At 36.7% G+C, this 21884-nt stretch overlaps 1 pseudogene; it reads right to left on the bottom strand.

Annotated features, from left to right (window-relative positions):
• Window positions 1–480: 480 nt before the first annotated feature.
• On the bottom strand, window positions 481–1544 carry LOC105734633 (actin, cytoplasmic 1-like; annotated as a pseudogene).
• Window positions 1545–21884: the final 20340 nt, after the last annotated feature.

The following is a 21884-nucleotide window of genomic DNA, read 5'->3' as shown; positions in this document are numbered from 1 at the left end:
GACAAAAAAGGGATTGCCACAGGCTAAAATCTTTCAAAATAAAATGCAAAAGTATTAAGGTGAAGATTTAAGAAATTCTGCATTGCATAATTTACACAAAGGCAATGCTATTACCTCCCCTGTGTGGACTCGGGAGAGGACTAGGCCATCTCCTTAGAGAGAAGTGGGGAGGCTTTTGGGAGGGCAAGGAACTTCTTGTAACAATGCATCTCACCCTATTTGGAATGACTATTAAAAAAAAGAACAATGTACAATCAGAGTGGAACTTTGGGGGATGCTTACTCCAACCGACTGCTGTCACCTTCACCATTCCTGTTTGAAAATCCTGAGTCAAGTCAAAAAAAAAAAAAAAAAAAAAAGAAAAGAAAAGAAACCAAACCAAAACTAAAAAACAAATAAAGCCATGCCAATCTCATCTTTGTTTTCTGTGCTAGTTAGGTTTTGTCAAGAAAGAGTGTAACACAACTAAGTCACAGTTGCCTAGAAGCATTAGCGATGGACAATAGAGGGGCCAGGCTCGTGGTGCTCCTGCTTGCTGATCCATATCTGCTGGAAGGTAGACAGCGAGGCCAGGAAGAGCAATGATCTTGATCTTCATTGTGCTGGGTGCCAGGGCAGTGATCTCCTTCTGCATCCATCGGCGATGCCAGGGCACATGGTGGTACGACCAGATAGCACTGTGTTGGCGTACAGGTCTTTGCAGATGTCCCCATCATACTTCATGATGGAGTTGAAGGTAGTTTCGTGGATGCCACAAGATTCCATGCCCAGGAAGGAAGGCTGGAAGAGAGTCTCAGGGCAGCAGAACCACTCGTTGACAATGGTGATAACCTGGCCGTTGGGCAGTTCATAGCTCTTCTCCAGGGAGGAGCTGGAGGCCGCTGTGGCTATCTCCTGCTCAAAGTCCAGTGTGATATAGCACAGCTTCTCCTTGAAGTCATGCAGGATTTCCCACTTAGCCGTGGTGATGAAGCTGTAGCCACGCTCGGTGAGGATCTTCATGAGGTAGTCAGTTAGGTCCCGGACAGCCAGGTTCAGACACAGGATGGCATGGGGGAGGAAATACCCCTCATAGATGGGCACAGTGTAGGTGACCCCGTCACTGGTGTCCATCACGATGCCAGTGGTATGGCCAGAGATGTACAGGGACAGCACAGCCTGGATGGCCACATACATGGTGTTGAAGGTCTCAAACATGATCTGGGTCTTCTCGCGGTTGGCCTTGGGGTTCATGGGGGCCTCAGTCAGCAGCACGGGGTGCTCCTCAGGAGCCACATGCAGTGTGGTGTCAGATCTTCTCTATGTCATCCCAGTTGGTGACAATGCCCTGTTTGATGGGGTACTTCAGGGTCAGGATGCCTCTCTTGCTCTGGCCCTCATTGCCCACATAGGAGTCCTTGTGACCCACGCTCACTATCACACCCTGGTGCCTGGGGCACCCCATGATGAAGGGAAGACGGCCCGGGGAGCATCGCTGTGGTGAAGCCGGCCTTGCACATGCCTGAGCCGCTGTCGACAATGAGTGTGGCGATATCATCATCCATGGTGAGCTGGCGGCAGGTGTGGATGGGCGGCGCAGCAGCGAGGGAGAGGTTCTGTGCTCAAGGGGCTGATGCGGTCTTGGCTGTCTCTAGTTTTAATTTATTAGAATTATAGATGAAAACTGATGGATTAACTATATATATGTGTGTGTGTGTAGAAACATATATAGCACATATGTATTTATACATGTACACAGATATTGCATATTTGTGTCTGATTCTCTCCAAAACAACATACTACAAAATAAATAAGTTCTAAAGGAATTCTCTGTCAAGTCAAGAATAAGACAGTAACGCTCATTTTCAGCACTACTATTCAAAATTATACTGGCAATGTTAGATAGCATAATTAGATAAGAGAAAAAAATTAAAGTTATAAAAATAAAAAATGAAAAGGCAACCTATGAATAAATAACTTTAAAAATCCCAAGAAAATCTATTAAAAACTATTACAGATAAAGCTCAGAAAGGTCACAGGATTTGAAATTAACATACACAAATAAATACATAATAGACACAAAATCAGTAAGTTGGAAGATATAATTGAAGACAGGACGCTTTTCACAATAGAAAAAAAAGATAAAATACGGTACCTAGGTGAAACTTAAGAAATAAAAACAGCTTATACATTTTTCTGTATATGTAAAGTAAATCCAAGTTGTTTCTAATTACTAAAGAAAAATAAACAAGCAAGCAGTGTCCAAAAACCCCAGCACTTTTTGTCTTGTTTCAGAAAAAATAAAAATAAAAACTCTGTTGGCATTTTTATTCAAATTGCATGAAATTTATAAGCCAATTTAGGGGCAGTATAATAATTAATTTTTTTGTTTTTTTCTTTAGAGACAGACTCTTCTCTGTTGCCCAGGCTGGAGTTAAGTGGTATAATGATAGTCCACTGCAGCCTTGAACTCCTGGGCTCAAGTGATCCTCTTGACTTAGCCTCCCAAGTTGCTTAGATTATAGGTGCAAGCCACTGTACTGGGCCTGTGATGGTTAATTTTATGTGTCAACTTGACTGGGCTTAGGGATGCCCAGATAGCTGATAAAACATTATTTCTGGGTGTGTCTGTTATGATGTTTCCAAAAGAGATTAGTATTCAAATTGGTAGACTGATCACAGAAGATCTGCCCTCACCAGTGTGTATGGACATCATCCAATCCACTGAGGGCCTGAATAGAAAAAAAAGGCAGAAGGAGGGAGTGTGCTCTCTTCTTGAGCTGCGATATCCACCTTCTGCCCTGGGACATCAAAGCTCCTGGCCGGGTGCGTGGTTCACGCCTGTAATCCCAGCACTTTGGGAGGCCGAGGCAGGTGGATCACGAGGTCAAGAGATTGAGACCATTCTGGTCAACATGGTGAAGCCCCGTCTCTACTAAAAATACGAAAAATTAGCTGGGCATGGTGGCGCATGCCTGTTATCCCAGCTACTCAGGAGGCTGAGGCAGGAGAATTGCCTGAACCCAGGAGGCGGAGGTTGCGGTGAGCCGAGATCGCGCCATTGCACTCCAGACTGGGTAACAAGAGCGAAACTCCGTCTCAAAAAAAAAAAAAAAAAAAAAAAAAAGCTCCTGGTTCTCTAGACTTCAGACTCCAGGACTTATACAAGTGACTCTCCAAGTTCTCAGACCTTCAGCCTTCCACTGGTACTTCCACAGCTTCCCCAGGCTTAATTCAGGCTGAATTAAGCAACTGGCCTTCCTTGTAATCCAGCTTGCACATAGTAGATTACGGGCCTTCCTGGCTTCCATAATCTCATGAGCCAATTATCATAATAATTTCAATATTATGTCTATATCTTTATTGATCTATAGATCCTATATATATAAATTATCTATCTATCTATAAATTATCTATCTAACATATGTATGGGAAATTTATACATATGGGAATTACTCTATATAGGGAATATATGTATCTATCCTACTCTATATGTAGGATAGATAAAGATATAGATATTCCTCATATATATGATATAGATAGTCCATACATTATATATATACACACATACATACATATATATATATGGGGGATTTGGTTGCTTTGCAGAACCTTAATACAAGGAGTGTACAAATTATAAAAATTGAGAAGAAAAAGCCCAGTGACTTCCTCCCAAAAAATGAGCAAAGGGCATGAACAGACACAACCTAGAAATAGAAACACATGTGGTCTCAAATACACGTGAGAAGATGCTCAACCTCACTCATAGAAAGTGAAAGGCAAATTAAAATCACATCATGGTGTCATTTTTCACCTATCAGCTTTGCAAAAACCCCAAATTTGGTAATACATAATGTATATAAATCTATGAGAATTTTTTACACTCTGTGGGAGTATAAAATGGTACAACTTTTATGGAGGAAATATGCAATATGTAATAAAATAACAGGGAAGTTTTTATTCTTACCCAATAATAGGAATCATGGATAAATCTGTACAAATAATTAGAATCTTTTTGTAGCTGTGAAAGTTCGCTGTGTCAGCATATTCAGTCATGAGATTTGTCATTATATGTCACATAAATTAAGTTTTGTGAATCCTGTACATATTATTTTGTAATGTGTAGTTTTTAATGCCCACATACAGATATTATGATGCTATACTTGTCCACTTCTGAAATGTAGCCTTATCATTGAATGCAAGGCGGCAAAGGCATCTCCACTGTCCAGATGAATCTGAAAACAGCAGTAGCAATTGTTTCAACATCGTTGCCTCCACTAGGGCCTAGAGCACATGCCAACATTTGGGTTTCATCTTGAGCTGCTAATGGAGAAAGTGTTGAGTGCCAAGAGGTGCCAGATTTGCTTCATTTGTTTTGGCTGGGGGGAAATTATGCTTTGAACAGGTGGATCTTGTAGTGTCTTAGATGGAATGCTCTTTGCACTGCAGGTTCAGAACTAAATTTAGTGAACTCTAACACACACGCAAAAATGAGAAATAGAAGGATAACTACATAACTCTGTGCACACTTGATGCACATTTAACCTACTTCCTGAGTGTAGGTGAAGCTGTCAGTGCCCTATCCACTTTCCCTTGGCACTCATCATTCTCGGGCACAATGAATACTGGCCCCGGCCTGCTGCCGTAAGTGTAGTTCAGCTTTTCCCACAGCCCAGAGCACCTTTTAGTATGTCTTGATGCACCAAGGTCCTATGCTTGAAGTACAAGGCCCATTGTAAGCAGAGAAATTTTCACCATTCCAGTCATATGTGCTGTCTCAGCCAGCCTCTCTCGTCCCTGTGCCTTCCCACTTCCACTTCTTTCTAGGGAAACTCCAGTCTTAGAACATTCCTGGTGTGTCCTTGCCCCAAATAATCACATCAGAACATAATAACCCAACATCAGATTACTTTCAAAGTCTGGTTTATTGAATCTTAAATTATACCATGAGGGAGTTTCCTACAATACGCTGTAGTAAAAGCCTTTTCAAACCTGGCTCTGCTTTGGAAGCATGCATGGAGCTTTCTAAAAATATAGTTGTAAGCCTGCATTCCCAGGGAGTCTGACTCCAGTTTGCTTTTATATCTTTGAAACCAGTATAATATCACGTATCTTTTCTGTAGTTCTAAGTCTTAGTTCCTAGTATTACATGAGCAATAATAATTAGACTTATCACACATCCTCAGACATAAGGAAATCAACAGTCAGCAAGTATGCTACCATGAAAATGCAGAGCTAAAAAAGGATATTTCTTAAAAGGAGAGAGTCTGCGGGGGTTAAACTCAGCCTTGTACATGATTTTAGTGAGCATTTTAGCTCTTTGGAGCCATAGGTTCTCAAACATTACTACTTAATACTTTTATAACAAGATGACTCATTTTACTATTTTCTCCAAAGACAAAGAAAGAAGTGATGTCTGATTTTCACATCTTGAAGGGCATAAAATTGTTGTTTACAGTTTTGAAATCACAGATTTACAGATTTTTCTGTTTCAAATATCCAAAGAAATCAGTGCCCAGATAGCTCAAGGTACCAATATACCGTTTCTCATCCTGGCCATCCCAGGACCAAGAAAATGTCATGGTGAGATAACGGGTAGAGTTAAGCCAAGATGAAGAAAACCATTCCCCTTTACACAATCAACATCTTACCACCTTTGCCAAAAGTGACTCAAAACAAAAACAGGAATCAAATTTTTTAATGCTTGCAATCTTTAATAAAAGGAAGGAAAAGCAAGTAATATTGTCATTCACATTTGTTTCTGGCAGAATAGTGCAAGTTAAAAACAATCGAATGACTTTCTTAATGTTCAGGGCAAAGGTTCAAAAAAGGAATGTACATGATGAGAAATCTTATAAACTACTTCTGAAAAATTGAGAATATTTAAAAAGACTTTTGGATTATCCTATAACCTGAAATTGAAGAAACCTTAATGACAAAAGACTTGCTTTGTTATCTTCACCTCCACAATGTCATGGTAAGCACTGTAGACCCATTAACCTCTAAATGGTCTACTTGTATCATAATTGATTTCTTATATGGTTATATTAGCTCAATTTGTTTTTATTTAGAAATTGATTAACCTCAAGTTTTTAAAAATGTGTTTTATGTTTTAAGTCTTTTATGTTAAAATCATTTTCATTAAGATAGTATTTTTAAAATAATTAAATACTTAAAATAATTTTTATAATTTAAGCCTTTAAAATGTTACAAACAGCACTGTCCACTGTCTTTTCTTTTGAGGCAGTGTCTCACTCTATTGTCCAGGCTGGAGTGCAGTGGCGTGGTCTCAGCTAACTGTGACCTCTGCCTCCTGAGCTCAAGTGACTCCCACCTCAGCCTCCTGAGTAGCTGGGACTGCAGGCATGTGCCACCACAGGTGGCTAATTTTTGTATTTTTTGTAGGGACAGTGTTTCACTATATTGTCCAGGCTCGTCTTGAACTCCTGAACTCAAGCAATACTCCTACCTTGGCCTACCAAAATGCTGGGATTACAGGCATGAGCCACTGCGCCTGGCCAACCAGTGTCTCCTAACTGGGTTTTTACATTCCTGTGTTAGTCCACAGACTAGATTTTGAAGAGTTTGTCTCTTTCATTTGAAAATTAAAAATCTATTTGGAAAAAGCTAGTCAAGTCTATTCCAGAACTTATGTAAAAACATGGGTAGTCGTGCTCCACATCACTGATGTACCTCTTTCCTCTTTCCTGATACCTTTGTGCTCTTGCCTTTAGTTAATTTCCTTTCCCGCTGGAAGCCATTAAGAAAAGCACTTATACCCAACAGAGAGAGTACAAGACCAATTTTTTTAGTATACAAATTTCTCCCTCCTCCTTCCCTTCTCTCATCTTTTACTTACTCATTTGTTCATTTATTTGCTCACTGTAAATAAAGGGAGAATATTTTCCTACCAGACTATTCCTATTTGCCAGGAAGTTAGCAAATATTGACATAAAGAGAAGGCATTTAAAAACAAATACACATGCAACTTTGGATAATATTAATAAGGTACGTGTTTAAATGAAGCTTGTCTTCTCCAGAATATCTTATGGTTTACTACATCAGAGATATACCTCATGTCACTACGAAGACATCCAGATTTCACTGGGACTAAGTAACCATGCTAGATTTCTGTTTCTTGCTTTGACTATTCTTAGAAATTTCATTGATGCTTAAGCTTTGAAAAATTTTATATTTCATAACAGCTAAATTTCAGATTCCAAGGTCATACCTGTGGAAAATTAATTGTTTTTCTTTTTCTTGGATGAAGAAATAAACTGGGACAAAGTGCACTGAAATATGGAATGTAATCTCTGGGTGGCAGCATGTATTCACCAGCAAAAAGTCCTTACTAACTAATGCCATTTCCATTTCCTTTATGAATTGCTAAATTGGTGGGTCGGCATTATTCCATGGTATAGAGTGACTTGATTATTTGACAACCCCTCTTCACGTACTTTTTGAACAGGTAATAAAATGTGAAATTGGTGATAACACAACTGGGATTGCATATGACTGTACAACAAAATGCAGAGAAAATTGGTTGATTAATGAACCAATGTCAGTTTTTGAGACTTTCTCTAACGAAATTTCATAAATCTGGTTACTCAAACCTTCTTTTTTATTGTTTTGGAAATAGGCTCCAAGGTTATAAAAATTAGCAATTATAAACTTTAGGTATAGTGAGTATGCCTCAATTCTGATCGAAAATTAAAACTCTTTGGAAAGAGGTACTAAAAACATCAGTGAAAATGTTCAGATATTAATGTAAAGTCCTATGATTATTAAAATAATATAAAATGTCAAAAAGTATAATACTGAAAAGACCTTGGCATTAAGGTTAATCCTAAATCCACTATGAGATTTGAAAAAATGTGTTGTAACTGGTAAGGTGTGCAATTTTAGGCTGTGTTAGTTGAAGCATGGTGTTATCCACACTTACACACTCTAACAGGGCCATTAACATATGAGAATGTCAAAGAGAAACTGGGAAGGCATAGAGTCTGGAAAGTATAAGAAAACAACTGAAAAATGTTTGGTTGGGAACCAAAAAAACCTGGGTACATGGAAGCAGTGAAAGCCTACCATGTTGGAGAAATAGACTTTTCTTTTTTTGGCTTCAGAATATTTGGTAGACAGCATGGGGGCTGCTAACTGTTGAAACAAGGAAAAGTTTGATAACAATTAGATCCATTCAACAAGGAATGACTATTACTGTAACTCCTTATCACTGACTAAGGGCACACACCGATAATCCAGATTGAATGATCATCTGTCAAGTGTTGTAGAAGAAATTCTCTCTATTACTAAAAGCCTTCTAGAGCCCTCTATTTCTTAAGTTTCTATTTCTACTTTCAGATATTTAGTGACAGGCAAAATATCAAGATGAGTGATTGCACTTTTACTTTTGCATTTGGGTTTTTTTTTTTCTTTTGCAGGGGAAGTCACTATTTGGCAAACTCAAATTGTTAAACAGGCTCTTTTATAATGTTTTAAAGTTGCAACTACTGATAGCCATCTGGTTATGAAACTAAATGTGTTAGACAAATGAAATAATATCTGTGATACACTATAGTCTGGATTTTAGGAAGGATCACTGACATAACACTAAAAATCATGTATAGAAATGAATCATATAATAATAATAATTTGTTGCAACATGCTTCTGGCTTGTTTTTCACCAGAGTTTTTCATGCATCTGATACCTCACAAACGCTTGGTTGAAATGACACTCAGATTATTAAGTCATGTTTATGCTCCTGCCAGTTATTTGGAGAGACTCCAATCTTCCCAAGTGTATTTTCCCTAATTTGAAAAAGTGACTTCATTTTCAAATGAATGATTTTTATGTGAATCACACTGTAGAATTATTTATCACTATAAGACAATATGTCCACATTACATTGATTTACTTTTATAATTAACATCTAGAAATTAAATAGCGAATATAATAATGGGAACTTATGCTCATTGTTTTTTGTGTGTAATATTGGCTTATTTTTCATTTAGTCAACACTAAAAAGCAGTGGCCATTTTATCTGATTTTTTTCTTTTTTAGCAAGAGGGATAAAATGAAGGCAACAATAGTACTTGCGTTTTTTGTTTAGTTTTGTGTTGGGTTATCATTGAGGAAGAAGGATCCATGTTGTCTTGACAGAGAACGTAATATAGCTTTTATTTCCCCAACTACTATAGGTGCTTATTTTCAAAACAATTGAGAAATGATAGAAAAATAAAGATACAACAAAAGGTTTTAGGGATTAGGTTACAACTTTAAACAGAGGCCTTTAGGTATTCATTCTTGGACTGGATTGTATTCTCAACTATTTATTTTAACCAGGGGCAATGGGCAAACTTGCCCTTTATGCCACTTTTATTCTCTGTGGTAATAGGGCCTTTGGGTGAGGCCGTCTACACGTTCCATAAATATAACTGTTATCGACATAAATGGAATGGAGCATAGAAACTATTATTTATTGTTGAAGATCTTACGATGTTTGTCACTCACCTAGACTTCTTGTTTACAGTCTCTGTGGACACAATTGGGGTTTTAGCATTAGTCTGACTATATGTATTTTTCTTCCTCTAAATTGTAGTCATTCCCTTGTGGATTCAGTTCTACCCCTGAGGTTACATCTTTCATTTTATATTAGCAACACACCGTTTCAAATATTTATATATTCAGGTTTTCAGCTGTCTAGGGGAAAATTGTATATTGTGCACTTACCTCCTTTTTACCTACTCTATTTTTTTTTATTTGAGTCCATGAAGGCAGGCAGGATTGCTTTCCTTTCACAATAAATGGAAGAAGGCATTTAAAAAAATCATCCAAAAGAGGACACTTGACCTGTTTAATTGATCTTAAATTTTGATAAAGGCTTAAACAGGATTTAATTAAGAATATTTTTTTAACAGTCACATGATTCAAAATGAAAAACTATGAAACACTACACCATGAAAATCAGTCCTCCAGTTCTTATCTTGTACCTGTTCAGTTCCCAATCCCAGCAGGTAGCCACCATGAGGTTTTAAAATACGCCCTTACAGAGTTTTTCATGCATATACTTGCTGTATAGATATTTTTCTTTACTAGAAAACTGTCATTATATATATACTCTTTTGTATTTTTCAAACTTAATATACTACTCAGATATGTAGAGAAACTTTTCATCCTTTTTTATAGCTACATAGTATTTCATGTTTTGATGTGCTTATGACAACGGGTCTTCTGTTGATGCATATTTGTATCGTTTCCAGGTTTTCACTATTTCAATGCACAATAAATCACTTTATTCTTATGTTTGTTCCATACTTGAATGATGATATCTATAGAAAAAATTCCGAAGGAATTTTTAGGATTTTAAAAGCTTTGATTTTCTTTTAAAATCAAAATTAAAAAAATTTTTTTTTTAGAATTTTAAAGGCTTTGATTTTCTTTTAAAGAGGGCTTCTATTACTTCTTAAAGATTCTAAAAGATCGACACCAGTCCCTTTTCCCTTTTTTAAACTTAGGCATGTGGAATCAAAAAGTTTTTTGTTCTTTTTCTAAATGACTGCCCTGATCTGGCACACTATTTTTTTTTTTCTTTCTGTATCTGCATTAGGCACTGTGGGCCTCCCAAAGCAAAATCTGGCTGGGTCCAATTGAGTTTCTACATTTTGAAACTATCTTTCTTGTCCAGAAAAGTACTTTTACAAACTGGCTCTCTGCTGCTACATGTCTCCTTGAATTACCATTTCATTGTTTAAGAACAGGTCCCTTCTAAGCATGAGAAAAGGAGTTCTTTATTCTTTTGCTAAATTGGTCAGCCAAAGAACAGCTTTTGGTGAATAAAAGATATTCTCATTTTAGCAAATGAAGGGGAAGTTCTATTCCCTTCAGTCCAATGCAAAATGTTGTTATTCCTTAAAAATGTTCTAAGTGCTCAAAGTGCTGGAAACTGTTCAGAACATACCACAGAACCCAGTTCCTCCCTACATTCAGAATGTTTACATTCTAAAAATGACAAGAGAGGGAAGGTTGGGAAGGTAGCTAGATCCGGAACAGATGGGCACATATGCCCTCTCTCCCTACCAAATGCAGTCCTATGGATGGCTCAACAGTTAATGTAGATTTCTCTTTACTAAGTTTTATAAGTAACTCTGCCGTGCACAGCCAAATGACTTGAAATGTGAAGATGTAATGCCTCTTTGCTGTGCCCTGCTGTTCAAATGTTCTCAGCTTTGACAATTTATCTTGCTGGAAAATGTCTTCAGAATGTCAGTCACTTCGGTTTTCATGCTTGCCATTTGCATGTTGCACACCTGCTGGTATCTTTGGTTGTGATCTATTGTTATTTTTCTATGGGGGTGGGGAAGGTACAATATTGCTTTTGCAGACTTGGTGTTCAGTTTGAGTGCAGTTTGGAAATGATTCTTGTGAGCCTGGCTATTATCCTCAACATTAGTATTACCTACAAATAAAGGATTACTGAGTGCATGGTGAAATTTTAGTGCTACGTTAGCCACTGGGGGGAGATAATTAGAAGTGAATGAAAAGACAAATTTCTTGTCTGTCCCAGAAGGATTAGGTCCCACACATGATGATACACATAGATACACAGGCACACAGACTCACAAAGCAGTCCTCATAAACCATGTCATCTAGGCAAACATAGATGCAGATATTCCATAACGTTTAAATCAAAATATGTTAAGGGTGATTGCCTCTGATAAGGAGAGGGAGATGGAGTCACATGAAGGGAAATAATAATCTGTGTTCTATATTCTTTTTTGTTTTCAGTGAGCATACAATAACCTGTTTCAACGAACATGTAATTACTTGGTTAATTAAAAATAAATAATTAAAAAAAGCAATAAAATAACTTTATATTTTGTCAGTTAAGATAATTGTGGCTACAAGTAACAGGAAACCAATTTTAAAATTAGATGAAGTAATAAAGCATTTTTTACTTGACATAGTAAAATCACAGAGTAAAATGATTTAAAGACTGGATTATCCACTAGCTCATGATGTCATCAAAAACTGTTTTTTTTTTCCCTCTTTCTCTGCTCTGCCATAGGAAGAGTTATCCCCCAGGAGTTGGAAATGGGACTAAAGTGCATCATTTCTCATGTCATATTTTTCCCATATGTTTAAAATCTCAATTTTAGGAAATTTCAATCATACACCCTTCATCCAGCTTCAACAATTACAGATATTTTGCCAATCTGCTTCATTTATTCCTTTTCTATACTCTAAAACATGATTATCTTAAAGTATCATATATTTTATTTATAAATATTTCAGCATGCATTTTAAGCACCTAAGGACTTTTAATAAGTATGATGCTGTTATTGCATGTAATGATAATAATAATTTCTTAAACACAGTAACACACTAATCTGTGTTCAATGTTCAACTTATTTACACCCTAATCTGTGTTCAATTTTATTCTAAAGAAAAAAATCCAAGTAAGATTCATGCACTGCATTTGGTTGTTATGCTTCTCTAAACATTTTTGCATCTTCAAGAGTCCTTCTCCCCTTATTTTGCTGAAGAAACTAGTTTGTCCTGTAGTTTATCCTGCGTTCTGAATTTGGCTGGTTGCTTCCTTGTGATGCATTTAACTTGATTATCTCTCCTCATATTTCCAGACTAGAGATTTAAATATAGAGACTTGACTAGATTAAGATTCACTTTGTTTTCTAAGAATATTTTACAAGTGACACTTTATACAGCCCCAAATTTCAAATCAGAAGACAGATAAGGCCTGGTTCTTCTACTTTTAGTATACTAAGATTCATCTGTGGATTCAGAAGTTGTCAATACGATCCATCCACTATGAAGTTCCACATCAACTTTTGCATAATATTTTAGCATCTATTGATGGTTGTTACATAGATTCATTATTCTTTTAAGGGTTGAAATTTTTAGTTGGCATTCTTGAATAAAGAATAACTCTTCTTTAAAAACTATTTGGTTACTCAAAATATAGGAAAAAGAGAATAAATGCTTCTTTCTCTTATCATTTTCTTCTTGCCTTTTTAAAAAATGACAAACTTTGCTCATCTAGTCTTCCACAGAAGTCTCTCCTTCTTATTGGTGAGTCTTATTACGTGTCAATTCCCAAAATAAGGAAAATGGAATTACCATAATTGGCTTGCACCAAACAAATCTAACTTCTTGGGGTTGGGTAGAAGCTGTCTTTTGGAAAGAACATGCCAGCTTAGATTTGAATGCATCTGGGTTGCTCTTAGTAAGGAAGAGACAGATAAATTTCTACTGAGTAGACAACCAAAATGCATGGTAGAACATTATTGTCTATCCAGATGTGACTGTCACCTCTTTGTCTTTTGATCATTACCATGTTAATTGAATTTATTCAAATAAACCTTACATTTTACCTGCACAATGAGTACGCTTTCTTTCTTTCTTTATTTTGAGATGAAGTCTTCCTCTGCTGCCCAGTCTGGAGTGCAGTGGTGCCCTCTTGGCTCACTCACTGCAACCTCTGTCTCCTGGGTTCAAGCAATTATCCTGCCTCAGCCTCCTGAGTAGCTGGGATTACAGGTGTGTGCCACCACAACTGACTAATTTTTGTATTTTCAGTAGAGATGGGGTTTCACCATGTTGGCCAGGCTGGTCTCAAATTCCTGACCTTGGGGGATCCACCCACCTCAGCCTTCCAAAATGTTAGGATTACAGGCATGAGCCACCATACCCAACCTTTTTCATTTTTTTGAGGCTTTATTTTTACATCATAGCCAAATCCATTGCAACTCTTAATGGTACAACTACCAAAATGTGTTACTTGCTTCTGCTTCAATGGCCTGCCATTGTTTTATGAGCTCTTGGCCTGACTCCTTTCTTGGGGCAAATTTGAGTGGCGTATACCACTGACCTCTTGCTAACCAAGACACCCTGCTAGTATTTAAAATTTCTTTGTGAGGTTTAAGCATAGAGGGACATTAGAAAGAAAATTTTTAGCATAGATGAGTCAAATTCCCAGATTATAGAATTTGGTCCCAAATTAGCTATATTCTAGCCTCAAAGGGCTGGTGGCTTCACTACAAGCTTAATGTCCTACTAATTGCTTTTTCTTTTCTACACAATATGAGAGTTATGTCTTGAACACCTAGGGTCAGATTCTTTATTGGTTTGCTCACATATCTGAAGTCATAAAAGACCAGACAAAGAAATGACTATGAGGACGATGGGTGAGCAAGATGAAAATGGTTCTAACCAAAAGAAGTTCTCTATGTTGGTTTTCTGATAGACAAAACCAAAGAATATAGTTTGGAGGAAAGCTAAGATTATGGTTCAGAGAAACTGACATACTTATATACAAACTAAAAGGGTGAGAGGTGACTGTATAACCATAATTATGGAATCAGTAATAGTTGTGTACCAGGAGAGTTCGGAAAATAATAACTAGCAATTGTTATTGAGTATTTATGAAGTACCAAGGCAGACTGAAAGCACTCTACATGCATTAACTTATGTAATAATACACAACCCTGTGAGGAAGGAATATTATTCCGATTTTTTCCAGATAAGAAAACTAAGACGCATAGAGAATAAATTACTTGCCCAGGGTCTCATAAAACTAGTAAGTAAATGGTGGAGCCAACATTGTAATCTGAACTTAAACCACTTGTGCTATTTTAGCTGTACCCACAAAATATAGGGTAGGAACTGGCAAGCAGGTGCTTCAGGAAGCCAAGTCTCTTGACATTGTCTTGTGGTAGCATAAAACTTGTATGTACACCTGGAGGTATGGAATCTTAATAAAAGACAGTTCACTTGGCTGAACACCATCTGTTTAGAACGTGTATTTCTAAACATGGGGTTGTACAACATGAGGATTCTATGTGGATCCTTGACCTAAAGTAGGCTGCAGTGTATACCTCCTGTATATTTGACTGGCAGAACTATGATAATTGATGAATAAATACCCTCATCCTTCCTGGCTAGGGTTATGGGCTTATTTTTTTTTTCTATAGAAGCATCTGACTTATTTCTCAGCTAAGAAGAACCCATCCTCTTCACACCCATAAACTATAAGAAGCCCTGTGCTTTGAAGACTCATATTCTTATAATACTTTAGCTAAACAACAATTGTCAGAATCATCTCATAAGCAGCTATGAGAGTGTTCTCTCACGGGTTCAGAAACAGAAACAACGTGTAACTATTGTGAAAATAAGTTGGCCGGGCGTGATGGCTCACGCCTGTAATCCAAGCACTTTGGAGGCCAAGGTGGGCGGATCACCTGAGGTCGGGAGTTCAAGACCAGCCTGACCAACATGGTGAAACCCTGTCTTTAAAAAAAAAAAAAAGAAGTGTGATTTTTTTTTTTTTTCCAGGTTATTCAACTCAAAAGACTGCCTTTTACTTGCCCTCTGTCACTGGACACAGGCACATGCTCTGGTAGACCTCTCTTCTTTCTGCCTCCAGCTTTGGGAAGTAATTTTTTACTTTTTGGGGACAAAAAAGTAGAATTTTGTCTACTCTGTTGGAACAGTCAGTCCCCATGCTTTAACACCAGATCCCACGTCATGTAATTCCAAGGATCGTCTTTTACACTGATTCAGTCACAGACTAAATAGGAATTTCTAAATAGAAGAAGCCCCTGGGGTTGTACAACATGGGAATTCTATGTGGAGCCTTGACCTAAAGTAGGCCAGCTAGACTCTACCTGAACTTTGAATCATGAAAGGAAAACCCACCCATAAAAAATAGAACTTCATCATTTCTGGGGACCTTCCTAAGGATTCTGAACATTAACTCTTGCTCTTGAGAGGTATGATTTTCCTACTTCTGTGTTTCCCAAGAACTGATTGTTCAGATTTTTAAAAAATCCTGTGAACTATCCTATACCTTCCAATAAATTACTTTTTATGCTTAAATTAGCCAGAGTTGGCTTCTATTGCTTTCAACTAAAGAAACTTAACTGTATAACCATTTGTATAAGTTTTATGGCTCACTTTTGAAATTTCCACACACATTGAACATGGCTTTGCGATGTTACCAAAGCGAATGTATCTTAATTTTTCATAGGCTCAGAACAATAAAACATTAGAAGGTATTTATAATATTTGTAGATAAACATATTGTATATAATGTATATATAATATTTTCCCTACAAAATGGCAATTTCATATAATTCAACATTATTGTTATTATTATTGAGACAGGGTCTCACTCTGTCATCCAGGCTGGAGTGCAGTGGTGTGATCTCAGCTCACTGTGACCTCACTGCAACCTCTGCCTCCTGGGTTCAAGCGATTCTCCTGCCTGAGCCTCCTGAGTAGCTGGGATTACAAGCATGCACCACCATGCCCAACTAGTTTTGGTGTTTTTAACAGAGGCAAGGTTTCATTACATTGGCCAGGCTGGTCTCAAACTCCCGACATCAGGTGATCCACCAGCCTAGGCCTCCCAAAGTGCTGGAATTACAGGTGTGAGCCACCGTGCCCAGACAATTCAACTTATTACACACACACACACACACACACACACACACACACTCCATATTTTTCTTATTTGCATTTTTTTCTTTCTGTACTCTCAGGGGCAGTATGTGCATGCTCTAGACTAGATGAAAGGGAAGGCATAAAAATAATATCAAGAGGAGGAAAGTGTGAAGATAGAAGTTGGATTTGAAGACACTGAATGCTCAAAGAAACAGCCAAATGATGGGAAAGGGTAGCCTGGGGCAACATGGTAAAACCCCGTCTCTACAGAAAGTACAAAAAGTTAGCCGGGAATGGTGGCATGTGTCTGTAGTCCCAGTTACTCGGGAGGCTGAGGTGAGAAGATTAATTGCCAAAATTTCAAAGCCTGTTATTGATAATAACATGTTAGATTTACTGAGTGTCAACAATGAACTAAGAACTAATTTAAACTTTCCAACAATCCCGTGTGGTAGGTTTTATTATTATGAGTTTACAGATATATATGTAATCTGTAATTCAAAGAGTTTAAGTAACTTTCCCAAATCTTTCTGCTAGTTAGTAGCTAAGTATAAGTGGAATCCAGGTCTTCGTTTTTCCCCCACCTCTCTCACCAACAGCTCCTTGAATAGCTTTTCTCTTCATCCTGTTTAAATTCTCTCCCTAAATGGCTCCTTAATGCCTTGTGTGTACAGGCTCTTTGCTTCTTTCTACTTGTCCCACACCCTCGTGATCTGCTGACAGTAAATCTTAACTTTTTCATTGCAAGGGAGAGGGATGCCTAGGAAACAATGCTAGAACTTTTGGAACAAGGCAAAGAGACTATGAATTAGTACATGAATGTTTGTTGCTATTGTGTTTGCTATGGATTAATCATCATATATTACTGTTTGTTCCTATTGTGTTTACCTATGGATTTTTTTCCCATTCTAATTTTTACTGTTTTAAACTAATGAATGTGTAAACATTTACCACTTCATAATTTGTACCTCAATGTCGTCTGTGTTTTCTGTATATTTTGATGGCTATTTATGTTTATTCACTTTGAAGTGGTGAATAAATTCATGTTTCCATTCTGCATTTAACAACTTTTTTATACCCTCCTGAAGTCTTTTGGTAACAGGCCATCATATGTCAAACCAAAGTGTCAAGTATTTGTTAAGTGCAAATAATAATATGCTCCATCCTATAATAAGTGTCATGAGAAAGCAGAAGTCATAGAAGACTTGTTTCCTACTCTCAGGAAGCTTGCACGCTAGCTTGGATTATTACATTAATTAAGGGGAAACAATAGTAAGCAGTATGGGCCAATATACGCTGAAGTATGAGATGGTTACTAGAAAAACTGTAGCAGTTTACAGAAGTGGGAGAATAATGGGTTTGGAGTTGCCATGGGGAAGTGGGATTTCAGTTGGGTCCTTAAGTACAATATCACTTGGATGAGCAGAGAAGAGACGAAACATTCCAGACCAGGGGAGCATGAGGAGAGGCAAAGAAACAGAGATGCATAACACCAGGGAATAATGTTGATATACTGGATAGAAACCTTTCTATTTCCATGATTGTTGATTTAATATTTGATGTATGCCAACAATTGCCTTTTTATGCCATATACATTTTGGTGTCTGTTGGATTTCATATGATCTTTCTTACTTTAACTTGTTTTGTTGTATGTGCTTACTTTGGACTTTATTATTTTACTTCATGGTAATGAAATAATAGATAATTTTTTGTTCATAAATTGTTTCATGTTATAGCCCAGCACTTAGCTCAATACGGAGCATATAACTGGTACACAGTTAATGCTATTGGCATAGCAGGCTTAATGATTTAAAAAATTATTCTCTTAAGTCACCTTTTTAATATAATCTGAGCAGTATGAGAAAAAGGCAGGCTCAGGTGTCTTTTCCCATCCCAGAGATCGTAAGAGTGGATTGAAATGTTTTTTCTCCTGTTTCTGGATAACCATCCCAGAGATTGTAAGAGCAGATTGAGATGTTTTTCCTCCTGTGTCTGTGAAGAAGAAGAAAGGTGAAAGCAAGAAAACATTCCATTACTTTAGAGAAAATGCCAGTGAGGATCTAAGTGTGAGAAGCTTTCCAAGTGATTGGAGGATACATGGTTTTGCTTCCCATTTGGTAACACTACAGTGTTGTGACAAGATCCTAGATACTGTGGCAGACCTGTGGGTGGCCTCACTTGCAAGCATCTCAGAGACGTGCTCTCCTTGTACCAGGCCATGAAATTTAATTTTGTTTGGAAACTGAGTGGTTTATATGTCTCTTGGAAAGTAAGCGTTTTGCAGGTATTTATTTCCAGCACAACAGCGTCATCGGCTGTAACTAATAAATCCTTTACACTGAGACCAACTTTACTAAGTACTGGCATGGGTAGGAAGTGATCCTGGAGTGAAGACATTTCAAAGACATTTTAATACAGTGGCACCATGCAGAGGGCATTAATCTTTCTTGTGATTTCCTCTTATTGTAACAATGGAAAAGTCTTCTAATGTGCAAACCTCGTTAAATCAATCATCTTGGGAATTTAGATGCACAGTGTGATAAAAGCAACAACTTTCTCTACCTTTAGGCAATTTTCCATATGTTTTGAAGTTGGGATTTGGGGAAAATAAGCTCTTTGATGGATTTATGATTCAGCTTCAAATGTAATATTTGAATTCCACTTTATTAGCCAGAAGAAATAGAAAGCCCTAAACAGCTAATAAAGTATGTTTAATTTTTAGATAACATTTATTGTTTACACACTACTTTGGACATTCCCTTTATATCTTTCAGCTGTAACCACACTGATGGAATATAATAGGAAATGTTTTCATTTGGAGCAAGGAGCTATTTGTTCATTTCTTTATTTATTTACAATTCTTTGCTATTTTTACTTAAGAATTTGACTGCTGTTACTTGACAAAGCAGTTTTATAAAGATGATTAGAAATGGTGAGAAAAATGTTTAAGACAAAATGTCCTTAGAGTTACAGATTTTGCCTCGATTTAACTTTTTCCTGTTTGTATATAGAAAAGTACATTGGAAAGGAACACTAACTTCCAGAATATTTTAAATTTGGACCTAAATGAACATAGGTTATGCCTACACAACTACAACATTAGCAGTGGCAGGTGGGAGTGACAAAGTTGTAGGAGGCACTGTTTGAATGCTAGATTGGGATCGGCCAGAGGAAATGCACAATTGAAACATTTGCTTTAAATCACTCTCTGCTGCTATATTAGGGAAAGAAATTGATTCAAAATGTTAACTTTGATTTGCTTTTATTAAATGCCATCCATTCTTTACTTGCTGGCTGGTGTATGTCTGGGCATTTCACAGCAAGATGGATAGTATGGGAAGGTCTAAGAGTACACAGGAGTGCACTGGTACTATGTTTACGAATCAGTATTTAAAGCATCTTAGAGTTAATTTGGTCAGCATTTATATTGCTAGATATCCAGTGAGCTCTGCCTGAACTGTGTATTCCAGGAATACCTAGATTGGATCTATAGACCAAGTGGGGAACTCTTGCTCTGAACTCAAGAATTCCACAAATCAATATCATATTGAATCAATTTTCTACTGCTTTTCCATGTCCCCGGCTTGGTATTTTGGAAGTTATATTAACTCTTTCAGAGACATTGTTACTATATCCATAGAAAACAAGTGCTTTCTTTTTTTTTTTTTCAGATTTAGAGCTGACAAGACAAGTGCTTTCTAATTGTGTCATACTGCCTTATGTTGCTCTATTGCAGTATGAATTGCACACAATATGTAGCATTAAGGTGTTAAAAACAGAAAGAAAAGAATTTACTGAAACAAAAGAACTGCATTACTAAAATATAATCCAGCTTAATATCAGAAAACTTTAAACATTAATCCATCATATTTCAGAAGATATATTGTATATATGTTTGTATGTATATAAGCATGTGCACATATACACACTGAAAACATTTTGCAAAACTGAGATTATTTTCTGTATTCTCAGAAAGGGGAGTTGGAGTCATTTAGAAAGTCATAATTGTGATATTTTACATCTTAAAGGATCATGCACTCTGTAATCTTCAAACATTTGACAAACTCTTGTTTTCCTCAAAAACCATAGTTTGATTAAGCCCTGTACCCTTGAAAAAGAAGTATCATTGTATTTCTATGTGGCTAAAAGCTTACATGACATCTAAGTAATCTTACACTATCTATTGACAACTTAGATCTCCATAGTTCCTGAGGAAAGTGACAACTGTGGGAATTAAGTAAGCCATGAAGATAAGTGGTTATCTAGGTTCAAACTGAAGAGTGGACATTTTTCAGATGTACTTAATTTGTGAAGGTGGTTTACATGTAGGTGGCATCATATGCATTTTTAAACAAAAATACCATTTTCTTCTTTCTTCTCTTCCTCTTTTACACCTTTCTGTCCCCTATCATCTTGTCTTCCTTCCATAGGGTTTTGACCTAATACTTCCAGTTGGCTATTCTATGGCCTTTCTTGGCATCAAACCTTAATGAAAATTTCCTTGGTGACTGTCTACCTATGAACTTAAGTTACTCACAATGCAGTCTATTTTTCTTTGATACTCTTCTCTTGGGGAACTGACTGAGAAGGTCCCTATTCTCTATTTCCTTGGCCTCTGTATAATTTTGAGATTTGAAAATCTGAACGAATGTTTACCTGATCACATTCAGGAAGCTGCACTAAGAACTTTGGTTCTTTTAAGAAAGCTTTTGGAGATTATGAGATAAATGAGTAGAATATGTCCCTGAACACTGATGCTCTTATAATAAAGTGACTAAAAAAGCAAAAAGCAGCAGTTCCCTCAGTGGTGAAAGGTCTGGTTTCTTTTCTCAGCTGTGCAAAGAGCAACCACAAAGCAAGACCACTACTGCACGGAGGGGAAAGTGCTCCCATGTAAAGTAGTCTTATGTACAATTCAGTTACAGACGAGGAGGAAGGTGAACAACTTCTCACCTAGCCAGGGGTGGAGGGAAGAAGGCAAATGAATTAGTCAAGGCTCGGAGACAAAGATGTTATAGTATTTTTTATGATATTACACTATGTTATACTATATATTACATAGTCTTCATTATATATCATCAATAAAATATTATATTATATAATATAATATATTTAATACTTATTTACTTGTGTAAAATGATTATACATATTCATATATATAATATATATTATATATAATATGATTATACATATTAATTATATTATATATAATATATATGACAATATATATGAATATGTATAATCATTTTACACAAGTAAATAAGTATTTTGCCAAAAAGTATTATGATAAAATTTTATATAAATAAATGGTGGCATTATTATTGCATTGTTCTTCCTTCCCCCATCACCAAGTGTGCTCACTGTACAGGAAATTTTCAAATGAAATATAAAACATACTTGCTCCAAGCATATAATTCTGATTTAAAATAGAACCAGAACTAATTGTGTG

Source organism: Aotus nancymaae, unplaced genomic scaffold (genome assembly GCF_030222135.1).
Source record: "Aotus nancymaae isolate 86718 unplaced genomic scaffold, 86718_ANA_hifiasm-v0.15.2.pri h1tg000014l, whole genome shotgun sequence".
In the NCBI taxonomy this organism is placed as follows: Eukaryota; Metazoa; Chordata; class Mammalia; order Primates; family Aotidae; genus Aotus; species Aotus nancymaae.
The sequence above is the reverse complement of the archived record's forward strand: the minus strand, read 5'-3'. Positions and strand labels throughout refer to the sequence as shown.